The sequence below is a fragment of the Lagenorhynchus albirostris genome, chromosome 5 (genome assembly GCF_949774975.1).
Source record: "Lagenorhynchus albirostris chromosome 5, mLagAlb1.1, whole genome shotgun sequence".
Taxonomy (NCBI): domain Eukaryota; kingdom Metazoa; phylum Chordata; class Mammalia; order Artiodactyla; family Delphinidae; genus Lagenorhynchus; species Lagenorhynchus albirostris.
Window position 1 is genome coordinate 27,514,030 of NC_083099.1, and position 13,513 is coordinate 27,527,542.

The following is a 13,513-nucleotide window of genomic DNA, read 5'->3' on the forward strand; positions in this document are numbered from 1 at the left end:
CTATTCCGTCTATTGTTTTTTGTTTTAACTTGTCTTACTGTGATGTTATGCAAAACTTTCAAAATATTTAGGTAGAAAATTTTTTTTCTTTGATGATTCTGAGCTTCCTGTCTTGCTTAAAGTTTCCCCTCGCTAAAGTTATATTACTATTCTTTAAAAAAATTTCCTCTAAGTCTTTGTTTTGTATATTTTTAAGTCTAACTCTTCTGGAACATATTTTTGAATATGGTATGGCTCTAGATTTATTATGAATAGTCAATTAAATCAGGATCCTTGATCAAATAAACTATTCTTTCATCACAGGCTTGTTTGCCACCTTTGCTTTATATTAGGTTTACTTGAGATTCCATCCTAGACTACTCAACTATTTGCCTGAGCTATTACAGTAGCAATAAATTACAATAACCTTACAATATAGTAGCTTTACAATAAGTTAAATTTTTGGTTTTCAGTAAGTGTAATTGAAGTGTGCCATTAAGAGGACCATGAGATTTCCCGGTTGAGGTCAAAAGATAACAGGAGATAAGGTATGCGAACAGGGCTGGGTAAACTGTAAGCCTCTGCAGATAAATGTTAATTATCGCAAAAATGAACACACAGAAAAAGAATCTTGGGCTTGGAATGCTGGACTTTTGCTTTATAACCAGTGCAGGCATTGAAGGGCCAGCTGTGGGTCAGCCGACCTAGCGGCCCCACCCCCAGAAGAGGAGTGACACAGGGGGAGAGGGAAAAGCAAAGTGTAGGGCCCAGGATCCGAGATATCAGTTCAGAGTCGCAGAACTGGGGAGAGTGGCTGTGAAGAGAAGGCCGGCAAGGAAACCAGGAACAGAGAAATCTCTCGGAGGCGGCTACGAAGGCCGGGGCAGGTGGTGGGTCTCTCCTGAAAGCGGCTTGCTGGGGATTCCCGATTCCGAGTCCTCCGGGAGCCTCAAAGAGGAGCTGCCGCACAGCAGCGCCGCTGCTGGGCGGGCAGCCGGAGAAATCTAGGCGGCGGTTCAGCCTCCCAGCAGGCACCAACCGGAGAGGACTAGGCGGCGGTTCCCCTCCCAGCCGCGACCAACTCTGCCCCGCCCAGCCCGCAGACCTGGTATTGGCCGGAGCGGCTCGCGGGGCGGGGCGAGGGCTGCTGGGAGGCGGGCCCTTGAGGCGGGCGGGCGCGCGCGCGCGCGCTCCGTCGGCAGCGCGCGCGTGCTCCGTCGGTCGGTGCGGCGGCGGCGGCGTCGGAGCTGGCCATGGCGGTGGGCGAGGGGCTGGTGTAGCGCCGCGCGGGGCAGGCGGGTGGCGACTGAGAGAGACGGGCATGGGAGCGCCGCAGCTGGACGGTCGCGGTGGCCTGGGCTGCTAACTGCGCCCCTGGAGCCGAGAGCCGGCGGCAGCGGCGGCGGCGGCGGCGGCGGAGCGCCGGGCAGGTGAGTGCAGTGGAGCGGGACCCGGATGCGGCGCGGCTGAGGGGCGGCGCGGTCGCGGCGGGCCTCTGAGGTGCCCCCGCGCGGGCCGGCGGCGCGCTCTTGCCCGCCACAGCCTGCGGCGCCGGCGACTGAGTGGCCGCTCCGCGCTTCCTGCCGACGCGGAGGACGCCGGCCCGCGGGGTGCCTCGCTAGCCTGCGGCCCTCCCGGGGCTCTCCAAGGTGAGCGGCTCTCCCCGGCCTCCGGGCGGCAGGGACGCGGCCCTTTGGGTTGCGTTCCTGAGGGGCGTCTGGGGAGAGGCGGCGTCCTCGCCCCTTGTGTCTTTGCGGACACCCGCGAGCTCCTGATCCTCAGGTACCTTTTTGCGCAGGGTGTATTTTAGGGGCGGGGATCCTGGACTGTTGGGATAGGGTCGTGTTTTCAAATCCCGGCGCCGCCACTGAGCAGCCCTGGGGCCTTGGGCCAGAGTATCCGAATTTGTTAGTGGGAATAATTATACGTACTTCACAGGGTTGTTGTGTAGCTAGGACAGGATGATGTACATGACCGAAAAACGAGTGCTTGGTCAGTGGTAGGCTGTTAAGAGTAACTCTGCTGCAGCATCTTCCCTTGTTAGCTATTGCCGATTCTTGGCTGCGGGTGTACTTTTCGGGGGCATTTATTTCCGAAGCGCTTTGATGTTGCAGTAACCTCCACTGGAGTTGTTTAATACAGGAGCCTGTTATCTTAACAGTGGCCAAAATACGAATCCTATAGCCTCATCCTAGAATGCTGGAGTCTCTTTTTTTTTCCTAAGGCTGCCTTGGAATACTCTGTCTCAGGTACCGAGTGGGAATTGCTGTTTAAATAAAACAGCGAGTTTTAGAATTCGCTTCAGATGCAAGGTGGTGGGACATATCAGACTTGAAGTGCTTTGCTGTTTAAATAATCTTAAGTGACACTTAAACTGTCACTTGTTACAGAGTATAAACAGAGAAGAATATGGAAACAGACTCCTTTTTTTGCATTGCTACATACGAAGGGAGTGACAAGTGCTTTTGTAAACATCATCGTGGGCAATGTTATTTCTGGTGAAGTCATCATAGTTAAATTAGATGAGTACTTATTTTGAAGCACTGAATGGGTGTTTGGAAATATGATTCCTAATAAAATCATCTCCAACGAGTCAGAATTCTCAGCAGTTCATTAATCATTTGGGGATTTTTAGGTTACACTGTAAGATTTTTATGGTAAAAGCAGAACTGCTTAAGTCATGATAAAGTAGCATAGGAAAGGGTGGTCCGGATAAAGATCTTAACCTAGTTCCAGAGGCAAGTGTGGAACAAAGTAAAAATCTTAAGCTTTAAAACTGGGATTGTATTCGCTAAAGCAAAAATGACTGAAATCAAAAAACTTTTTTGTACAACCCCTGATTCACATCCTAATGAGGGTCTTCTACCTTCAGAGTGTTTTTTTTTTTTTAATTTAATTTTATTTTTGGCTACGTTGGGTCTTCGTTGCGGTGTGCGGGCTTCTCATTGTGGTGGCTTCTCTTGTTGTGGAGCACGGGCTCTAGGCGCGTGGGCTTCAGCAGTTGTGGCTGGCGGGCTCAGTAGTTGTGGCTCTCGGGCTCTGGAGTGCAGGCTCAGTAGTTGTGGCCCACGGGCTTAGTTGCTCCGCAGCATGTGGGATCTTCCCGGACCAGGGCTCGAACCCATGTTGCCTGCATTGGCAGGTGGATTCTTAACCACTGCGCCACTGGGGAAGACCCACAGTGTTTTTTAGAAGTGGAGAAAATCGAGTTGGGTTTTGATTTATTGCCTTTTTTCACCTCTTGTCTGTATTTCTTACTTTTCTTAGAGACTCATCCATAAAGACTTTTGATCCAACTTGCTTTGTGAATGTAAACAAAATACATAGAAAAAAATTAAAAATTAACCTTGTAATCTAAATTATCTTCTTCCTTGTAGTCTCATTGTGTTCTTCCTAGATTATAACCTTCCCTGTTGTCTCACTGGTGAACCCAACAGTAGAAGCGCTGCTAGCCACTGTGAAAAGGCTAGGGGTCAGAAGTCACACCTTGGCTCTTAGGCCTGGTCCTGGGTCCCAGGTAGCTGAGACTTTGGGGATGTCACCCAGTCTTTCTGGGCCTCAGTTTTTTTTTTTTTTTAATAGAATTTGAGAGTGTGTGGCCAGCAGGATGGGAGGGTGGTGGTGGATTAGAGTATCATATTATATAAAGGAACCTTCCAGGATACTCCACTTTTATGGTTTTCCTTCTCTTCACTCTGTTTCTCTATCTCTTTTGTTGACTTTTCCTTCTCTTTGTGAATTCAGAACATCCTAATGCCTAAGGGTGTCCAAGCCCATCCCTCTACTTTTTTCTACCTGTATTCTCTCTGAGTGATCTCATCAAGTCCTGTGGTTTAAATACTGTCACCGTGCTGTTGACTCTCAGATTTTTCTCTCCAGTTCTGAACTTTACATTTCTTCTACCTGCCTACATATCTTCACTTCATTTGTCTATCTTAAACTTGACGTGTTCAAAGTGGAGCTCTTGATTTCCGTTCTTCAACCTGTTCCTTCCCCAGCAGTCTGCATTTCATAAGAGCACCCCTCTACCCCCCTGTTCCACCTACTTAAGTGAAAAATCTGGTGGTCATCCTTAATTCAACGCTTTGCCTCACTCCTCCCCCACTTCCCCACACAACCAGTCCTTCAGCAAACCCTGTTGATTTTGCCTCCAAAATGTATCCCGAATATATTTACTTCACTTTATTTTTTATTTTTAAAAAATATTTATTTACTTTTTGGCTGTATCAGGTCTTAGTTGTGGCACATGGGCTCAGTAGCTGCAGAGTGTGGGCTTAGCTGCCCCGTGGCATGTGGGATCTTAGTTCCCCTGACCACGGATTGAACCAGCGTCCCCTGCATTGCAAGATGGATTCTTAACCACTGGACCACCAGGGAAGTCCCTACTTCACTTTATTTTTTATTGTCACCACCCCAGTTTTTCCTAGGTAGTAGCTTCCTAACTAGTCTCCTTGCCTCTGGCCTTGCTCTCCTACAGTCCATTTTCAGACAGCAGTCAGAGTGATCTTTACTTACTCTCCTGCTCCAGGGGCTAAAAAGTACTAAAAAGTAAGTCCAAACTCTACCTGCATTATCAGCTAATTGTCTTCCTTATTTTCTTGTTTGTTTATGGTCTTTTCCCTCCAACATATTATAAACTCTCTGATGGAAGGGACTTGGTCTTCCCTGGGGTATTCTCAGTAACCAGAACAGTGTCTGGAAAATTTAACTAATGTTGAATGAATGAATGTGTGAATGAAATACATTATAAAATCTTCCGATTCCAAGTATAACATGTACTGAACACAGTTGACCCTTTTTTGGTCCCAGATTTGTGCAAATGAGGAAGTGATCACAGGGCCTAGAGTTATTCTATTAGTTATTCTATTCCTTACTTTCTCAGTCTTCATTAAGGTACTGTACCTCCTGAAAAGGCTAAGCATTTAGACGTCAAGCCGTTAATAACAAAAACAAATGTGGATTTTGTTCATTGTATACTGGATCATTAGTATTTTTGTGAATAAGAAGCCATACAAGTTTTCCAGCCTTGTTTTGTTCTTTAGAAGCGTTGAATTTTGGTCTTGACTGGAGGGGACTGGTTCTATAGAATGTGGTAGTTTAATCCAGTATTGCATACCAAATCCTACAGGGTAGCAGTTGCAATTTTTACAGAGAACAGGTGTGTTTATTTATTTCAGTTACATTATTTTTTAAAAATCTGAGCCCCCCTTGTGTGCATTTATGTAAATATCCTCTGAACCATTTGATTCAGTTATCATATCTTAACCATATCTTGGAGAGATAAGTGCCTATCATTTGGCTTCTGCTAACTGCTCACTTGCAAGCCTTGTCATGTTGTAGAAAGAGGCAAATAATTTAGGATTTTCCCCCTGCCTGAGACTGAAGCCCCAAAGACTATCTAGTAGGTTTGTGAAGAAAGAAGGGTATGGAAAAATCAAGGTGTAGAATTCCATTGTCAGAGTAGAAAATAGGAAAAAGATACGTTGGAGAAGGAAATCCTAGACTAGAAGAACAATACTGGAAATTTAGTAGAAGAGAAGAAGAAAAGGAAGATAAAGGAGAATATTATAGATTTTCAGGCTTGTGTGGGGCAACTTTGCTTCTCACTCCTTTTACCTTCTCATCTCCCTCTCCAAATTTTGACACTTTTTTTTTCCCTCTGCCTTCTCTCCACTGCCTGATTTGTATGGGCTATTTTTCTAAGGAGTGCCTGTGTGCTTTTGGTAGTTTGATGTCTGCTGGGACACCTTGTGTGAAAGGATACTATCCTTTCTTGAAGAGGCCTTTCTGCTTTCTCATAATCAAAGTCTGGCTTCCTGTATTTTCCAGCCACTGGGTCCAGCTTTACCCTTTGGAGTGATTCTAAACTGGTGTACTTCCTTTTTAAGTTGTTCTCTCATATATTCCATGGTAACCTTTATGTTATCATCTCCAGGTTAAATAATCCTGAGTCACAGGCTTCCAGTTGAGAGAGGAAAAATGAAAGGTATTAGATGTATGGTTGGGTGTGTATAGTGTGTTACCTACCAGTTGCTCTGATAATGCAGATTGCGTATCTCTAATTTAGACCTTTCTTTTTCTGAGTTGATAGTTTTTTTTTTTTTAAATAAAAAAGACATTTCTAAAAGGAGAGTGACCTTGAATATTAAAATTTTACAAAAACTTTTTCATGTACAGTCCTATGAGTTTTAACACATGCCTAGATTCTTGTAACTATCACCACCATTAACAATGTACAGAATAATTCCAACACCCCAAAGAATTCCCTCATGTTACCCCTTTGCGGTCAGCCTCCCCTTCATTTTTAACACTTGGAATTATTTTTTTATTTTTTGGCCACCACGCGGCTTGTAGGGTCTTAGTTCCCTGACCAAGGGTTGAACCCAGGCCCTTGGCAGTGAAAGCGCAGAGTCCTAACCACTGGACCGCCAGCGAATTCCCTGGATTTATTTGTTTTTTTTAAAGGGAAAGTCTCTCATGCATAGAGTATGTTAGAACTTGGAATAAGTGGATAATTGATCAACCTAATTGTTGGTTTTCTTTTAGAAATATAAATGAAAGAATTCCAGTCTTCAACATAACGGGTTTACATGCAATAAAGCAATAAACTTTGTAGATGGAGGAATGTTTAAAAGGCTTTAAATTAAAAAAAAATTATTGTATAACTTCTGGAACCTGTCAAGTGAGGCAAATCCCATGATGTCAAGTTACAATAGGGAGCATCTAACAAAGAAATTTGGAGGCGAAGTCTGTGATAAAATCATAAAGGATGGCATAACATATCTTCTCATGTGTCTTTGATAAACCCAGAATCCCATTTACTGCAATCGCAGGGTAAGCTAGGGTAAACTGGAGATTAATTTTGCCAAGGATTATGTTATGAAGTCTCAGCTTTTCTCTCTTCTCTCTCTCTAGCATTGTCACCTCTGCTAGACTATCCATTTTATTCCAGCACTTAGTTGTTTCAGGTATTCAACTCTCCTAGGGTTTGAGGGAAAGATGTGCTATCTTTATAGCTATGGTGTATTGCAAAGGTAGCTTTCCATTATTCGTTTAACTTTTTTCCAGCCTAAAGCAGTCAATAATTTAGAAATTCCCTCAATTCCTCAAAAAATTTACACATCCTTCCCCTAAGTCCTGGCTCCATGATCTATCTTTCCCCCGCTTCTTCACCAAGAATGTATATTTCCTTATTTTCTTGATTATTTAAAGTAGGTCACCTGAGGTTATTATCGGTTGAGCCTTTAATAGGGGGAATTTACCGCCAAAATAAAGTTAATCTGGCAATCCCCTGTGTTGTGGTATTGTTAGAGCACAGGTCAGCAGCTCACAATCCCCAACTGCAAACCCTGGAGGGACTGCTGCATCCCTGACCCTGTAGCTTGTCTCCTGCTGCTCTGGCTACTTGGGAGACCACCGGGCAAATGCTCATTTGCGTTCAATGGAAATGCGAACCTGATTATCCATGCCTTCAGGAGGAGGATTATGTGGATTAAAAGAAATCCATGGGTAATCCAGAAGCTTTATTTAAACTGCAGTTTAACCACATTCCTGACCATAGTTTTTCTTTGCATTTCTAATAACTAATTTATAATATTTACCAATTTCATGTTTACCTCTTTGTACCGTTTAGAAGTAATGGTAGTTATGAAGTAGAGAATATGTGGGAAGGGACAAAGGAGTTAGATAATCTACAGGCATTGCCCCACATAACTTGGTGTTGACTGGATGGTTTAACCAGTAAGGTTTAGTAATGCTTACTAGACCTTGAAGCCCTGAATTCCATGAATTCCTTACCTGCTGAGCCACTGGAAGAAATTTGAGGTGACTGTCAACAAGAGGCCAAACTCCATTTTGAGACATTTGTACTTTGCTAGCTTAAATGATTGAGCTTTTGTGATTTAAATGAGTATTGCAGATTGTCAGAATTATAAATTTACTGCAATTTGAAGTTCTCTTTAATGTTTATTTAATCACTTAACCTGTTAAAACATTTTCATAGGAGTTAAAATGAAGACCTATTTGAAATAGAGGTGCTCATTTCTTGTAGCCAGGCCGCTATTTACTACCTCTGACATGTTACTTACATGTAGTTACACAGTAACTAATTTCTATTAAATAGTTGAAATATGGTCATTTAAAATTGCTTATTCTTGAACTACTGATTTAGTGTAGATCTTGTATTTAGATATCATACTATTAAAATCAGTGTTTTCCTCTGACTTTATAAATCAATACAAATTGCTGCCCTTATGTTATCTGAACACAAATTTATTTAAAACTTATTTCTGCAGTTGTATATTTTCAAAAGTTAGGTTCCATGTTTATCAGCTACATGGACATCATTCCTCCAATGAGATTCATTGTAGTTAATTATTAGAGGCATGTCCTGGGGAAAACCAACTGGAATTCTCTTAACACACTTGTTTTTTGCACTGTGAGCCTAAGGAAACATCCATAGAAGATGGTTGTTGATTTTGGACAATGTTATGATCAATTATAATTATTTTATTTTTGTTCTTTTGATGGCTGTGGAAATTTCACATTTTCATTGGAAATCATTAGTTCTTAACTCTTGATGTACTTTACTCAACATTCCATTATTAAATTATTAAAATTTTCCCTAACTGAGAGGCTTCTGGGTTTTAGATTCTCATTCTGCCTACAAGGAATGTCTACTCTGTGTGTGTGTGTGTGTGTGTGTGTGTGTGTGTGTGTGTGTGTGTGTGTTATAGAGAACTATATATTGCTGTACCAACCAGTAACAATTGTTTTACCTTTAACTTATGAAGAATTTACTATCTTCTCCTTGAGAGCCAGGCAATTATTTTTTAATCAGTGACTTCTTTAATTCTATGTATTCTATTGTTACCTGCTTCCTTTTATCAATATGTTCTTTTGTCATTTAAAGCTGTGACTGTCAGTATAGCCTATTAGAAAAACTCTGTGTGATTTACTATATAGGATTAAACTATAACCAAAGTTAGCATTATTGAATGCTCACCTATGTGTCAGATTATGCTAACTCCTCTTTGTGCATTATTCATTTTATCTTCATAACAAACTTGTAATGAAGGTGCTAATGATATCCTCATTTAAGAGATGAGGAGGGCTCCCCTGGTGGCGCAGTGGTTGAGAGTCCGCCTGCCAACGCAGGGGTTCCGGGTTCGAGCCCTGGTCTGGGAAGATCCCACATGCCACGTAGCAGGTAAGCCCGTGTGCCACAACTACTGAGCTCGCGAACCACGGCTGCTGGGCCCACGTGCCACAATTACTGAAGCCTGTGCCTAGAGCCCGTGCTCCACAACAAGAGAGGCCACTGCAATGAGAAGCCCACGCAGCGCAACAAAAAGTAGTCCCCGCTCGCCGCAACTAGAGAAAACCTGCACACAGTAACGAAGACCCAATGCAGCCATAAATAAATAAATTTATTAAAAAAAAAAAAGAGATGAGTGAACTGAAGCTTTGGGAAGTTAACATGCCAGGTGGCACACAGCTTTTAAGTGGGAGAGTCAGGTTTTGAACTCCGGTCTGTATGACTCTAGAATTTATGCTTTTGCTTATTTATTTATTCTTAAATTTATTTTTTTTGAGGAATAGGTGATTTACAATATTATATAAGTTTCAGGTGTACAACGTAGTGATTCACAATTTTTAAAGGTTACACTCCATTTATAGTTATTATAAAATATTCCCTGTCTTGTACAATGTTCTCTTGTAGCTTATTTATTTTATACATAGTAGTTTGTACCTCTTAATACCCTACCCCAGGAGTCCCCAACCCCCAGGCCACAGACCGGTAGTGGTCCAAGGCCTGTTAGGAACTGGGCCGCACCGCAGGAGATGAGTGGCAGGTGAGCGAGCAAAGCTTCATCTGCCGCTCCCCGTGGCTTGCATTACTGCCTAAAGCATCTTTTGCATTATGACCTGAACCCCCTCCTGCCCCCCACCCCTGTCCCTGCCCTGGCCGTGGAAAAATTGTCTTCCACGAAACTGGTCCCTGGTGCCAAAAAGTTTGGGGGCCGCTGCCCTACCCCATCTTGCTCCTCCCCCCTTTCCTCTCCATACTAGTAACCACTAGTTTGTTCTCTATATCTGTAAGTCTTTTTTCTTATATTCACTAGTTTGTTTTAATTTTTATATTCCACATATAAGTGTTATCATACAGTATGTCTTTCTCTTTCTGACTTATTTCACTTAACATAATATCCTCGATATCCATCCATGTTGTTACAAATGGCAAAATTTTGTTCTTTTTATTTATAACGGAGTAGTAATCCATTGTGTATATATATATATACACCACTCTTCTGTATCCACTCATTTGTTGATGGACACTTAGGTTGCTTCCATATCTTGGCTATTGTAAATAATGTTGCTGTGAACACTGGGGTAGAATTTATGCTTATAGCTGATTGCCTCAATAGTTTTTTTATTTGTTAGGTCCTTCAGAGGAAGGTTGAAAGAGACTATATATATATATATATATATATTTCTTTTTTTTGAAGAGGGCTCTTTCCTTTCTTATTTTTTTAATTAATTAATTTATTTTTGGCTGTGTTGGGTCTTTGTTGCTGTGCGCGGGCTTTCTCTAGTTGTGGTGAGCAGGGGCTACTTTTCATTGTGATGCGTGGGCTTCTCATTGTGGTGGCTTCTCTTGTTGCGGAGCATGGGCTCTAGGCGTGTGGGCTTCCGTAGTTGTGGCTCGTGGGCTCTAGAGTGCAGGCTCAGTAGTTGTGGCGCATGGGCTTAGTTGCTCCGCGGCATGTGAGATCTTCCCAGACCAGGGCTCAAACCTGTGTCCCCTGCATTGGCAGGCAGATTCTTAACCACTGTGCCACCAGGGAAGCCCGAGACTATATAAGTTTAAAGTGTTGCTTTTTAGTGTAATAATCACCACCTTCATTACAGTACCTGGGTATTTGAAAACAGAAAGCAATTTTCTAATCATTTAAGCATTAACTTTCACTCACTACTCTTAAACAAGTTTTTATGTGTATAGTCCTGTTTTATGGATTAGAGTTAAGAGTTAAACAATGAATTAGTTATGTGATATAGTGTACCTTTAAAAAAATTTATTTATTTATTTATTTAGGTTGCACCGGGTCTTAGTTGCGGCATGCGGGATCTTTAGTTGGGGCATGTGGGCTTCTTAGTTGGGGCATGTGAACTCTTAGTTGTGGCAGGCATGCGGGATCTAGTTCCCTGACCAGGGATCAAACCCCGGCCCGCTGCATTGGGATTGCGGAGTCTTACCCACTGGACCACCAGGGAAGTCCCATACCTTTGTCTTGAATGTAAGATGAGCTTTTTCTTTTCCCTTGGCTTTACAATTGGACTGTGGTTTTGTGGTTTGTCATATATGTGTAAGTAACAAAAATACTTAATGTATGACTTTGTATAGTTAGAGGTCCTAGTCCGCTTGTGTAGATCATCTCTACAGATTTTTTTTTTTTTTTTTTTTGCGGTACGCGGGCCTCTCACTGTTGTGGCCTCTCCCGTTGCTAAGCACAGGCTCCGGATGCGCAGGCTCAGCGGCCATGGTTCACGGGCCCAGCCGCTCCGCGGCATGTGGAATCTTCCCGGACCGGGGCACGAACCCGTGTCCCCTGCATCAGCAGGCGGACTCTCAACCACTGCGCCACCAGGGAAGCCCTACAGAGTTTTAAAATAAGAAAACACAGTTTTTTTTTCCTCTTCTGCTTAGGAAATTTGTTTGGGTGGTATATTAAAACATGTTGCTAAGCTTGATCCTAAATTATTGGGAATAGAGGAAGTTAAACATAAATTTACTTTTTTTTTCATAAATTTACTTTGAATAAATGAACCAATAGACTACAGTTGTTAATCCCTTAACTTAAAAAAAAGTGAATTGAGAAGCATTAATACTATTTGGCCTTTTTTTTCATATTCACAGGAGAAAGGAATGTGAGCATTAACATTACATCTACCATTAGTAGTACTCAGACACATAGAAGGAGATGCATAGGACACAATGGAGGTTTTCTTTCTAACTCTGGAGCCCAGTTAACTTGTTTCAGGCAAGTTTCTGGTTGTGATGCCATTATAAGCCATTATGACAGCACGTCCAATCTGCAAATGGGGGATTTGTGATTATTTTCTTTACAGCTGAAGAGTTGAGCTCTTACTGAGTATGCCTCTTCCCATAGACAAGCCGTGAGTGGGCTCAAATTGGGGCAGGTGGGTCACTTTTCCCTCTTAGAAGTCTGAACTTTTTTCTGTTGACAGTAATCTCAGTGACTCACAAATGTTATTTTAGTTGCCCAGTTCGCCTTTAACATTATTTCCCAAATTGTGTATTATTTTACAAAATAAAATGCAAGCACTTAGAACAGGAAAATCCTGTCTTATAAATTCCATAATAATTGTTTTGAGCTAATCACTATTTTAAATTCATTTATAAGCAATGGTTTCTATAGATGAGAACTGTGTAGTTACAAAATTACAGGTATTCTTTCGTCATTCCTGAGTGGGTGTGGAGACCTAAAGCCACCGATGTATTATCCATTTTGAAAATGAACTATTTAATAACTTAAGAGAAGTTTTGGACTGACTACATCTAGTTAGTTGTATGCTGAGGTTGGGATCTGATTTTAGAAAAGGAAAATATTTTTAAGGAATACAATCCTTCTTGAAGTCTTCGTATATTGACAGTGTCAATAATGTTTGCCTTAAAATGTAATCTTAAAAGGTAGCAATTTTTTTTTTTTTAGAAAATTGCTAAGGTCATTTTATTTTATTTTTAAAATTAATTGATCTTATTTTTGGCTGCATTGGGTCTTTGTTGCTGCACGCGGGCTTTCTCTAGGTGTGGTGAGCGGGCTTTCTCTAGTTGTGGCAAGTGGGGGCTACTCTTTGTTGTGGTGTGCGGGTTTCTCATTGCAGTGGCTTCTCTTGTTGTGGAGCACAGGCTCTAGGCACGTGGGCTTCAGTAGTTGTGGCCCGTGGGCTCAGTAGTTGTGGCCCACGGGCTCTAGAGTGCAGGCTCAGTAGTCATGGCACATGGGATTAGTTGCTCCGTGACATGTGGGATCTTCCCGGACCAGGGCTTGAACCTGTGTCTCCTGCATTGGCAGGCAGATTCTTAAAACACTGCACCACCAGGAATCCCTAAAAAATTTTTTTTAAATTTTTGGCCGTGCCACGCAGGTTGCGGGATCTTAGTTTCAGGACCAGGGATCAAACCTGCGCCCTCGGCAGTGAAAAGTGTAGAGTCCTAACTGGACCACCAGGGAATTCCCTGCATTATTATTTAAAATGGAAAAATTCTTTATTTTTTAATGTACAAAATTGTTTATTTTTTTCAGGAATTTAAAAATACATACCAATTTAAACTGAATACATGTTAAGTTAGTGTTTTATTTCCCAACTATGCAGTTGATATTATAAGGAAGTGCTCCATTCAGTTAAAACCTAATGAATAACATCAACTTTTTCTGGCTTACTTTTCTGAAGATAATTGGTACATACACATATAATTTAATCCTTTTTATTATTTATTTATTTTTATTTT

The 13,513-nt window shown here is 42.0% G+C and overlaps 1 protein-coding gene across 5 annotated transcripts in view; it reads left to right on the plus strand.

Moving 5' to 3' along the window:
* Positions 1-1,217: 1,217 nt before the first annotated feature.
* The window catches only part of PIK3CB (phosphatidylinositol-4,5-bisphosphate 3-kinase catalytic subunit beta), a 194,036-nt gene continuing 181,740 nt past the window's right edge, over positions 1,218-13,513 (plus strand). For 4 of the 5 annotated variants that reach the window (XM_060149740.1, XM_060149742.1, XM_060149743.1 and 1 more), the window contains exon 1: positions 1,218-1,409. The gene's annotated coding sequence lies outside the window, so the exon portion shown is untranslated. Of the gene's footprint in view, positions 1,410-1,539; positions 1,629-13,513 lie in introns of those variants that run through there. The other variant, XM_060149741.1, reaches the window with a different exon arrangement.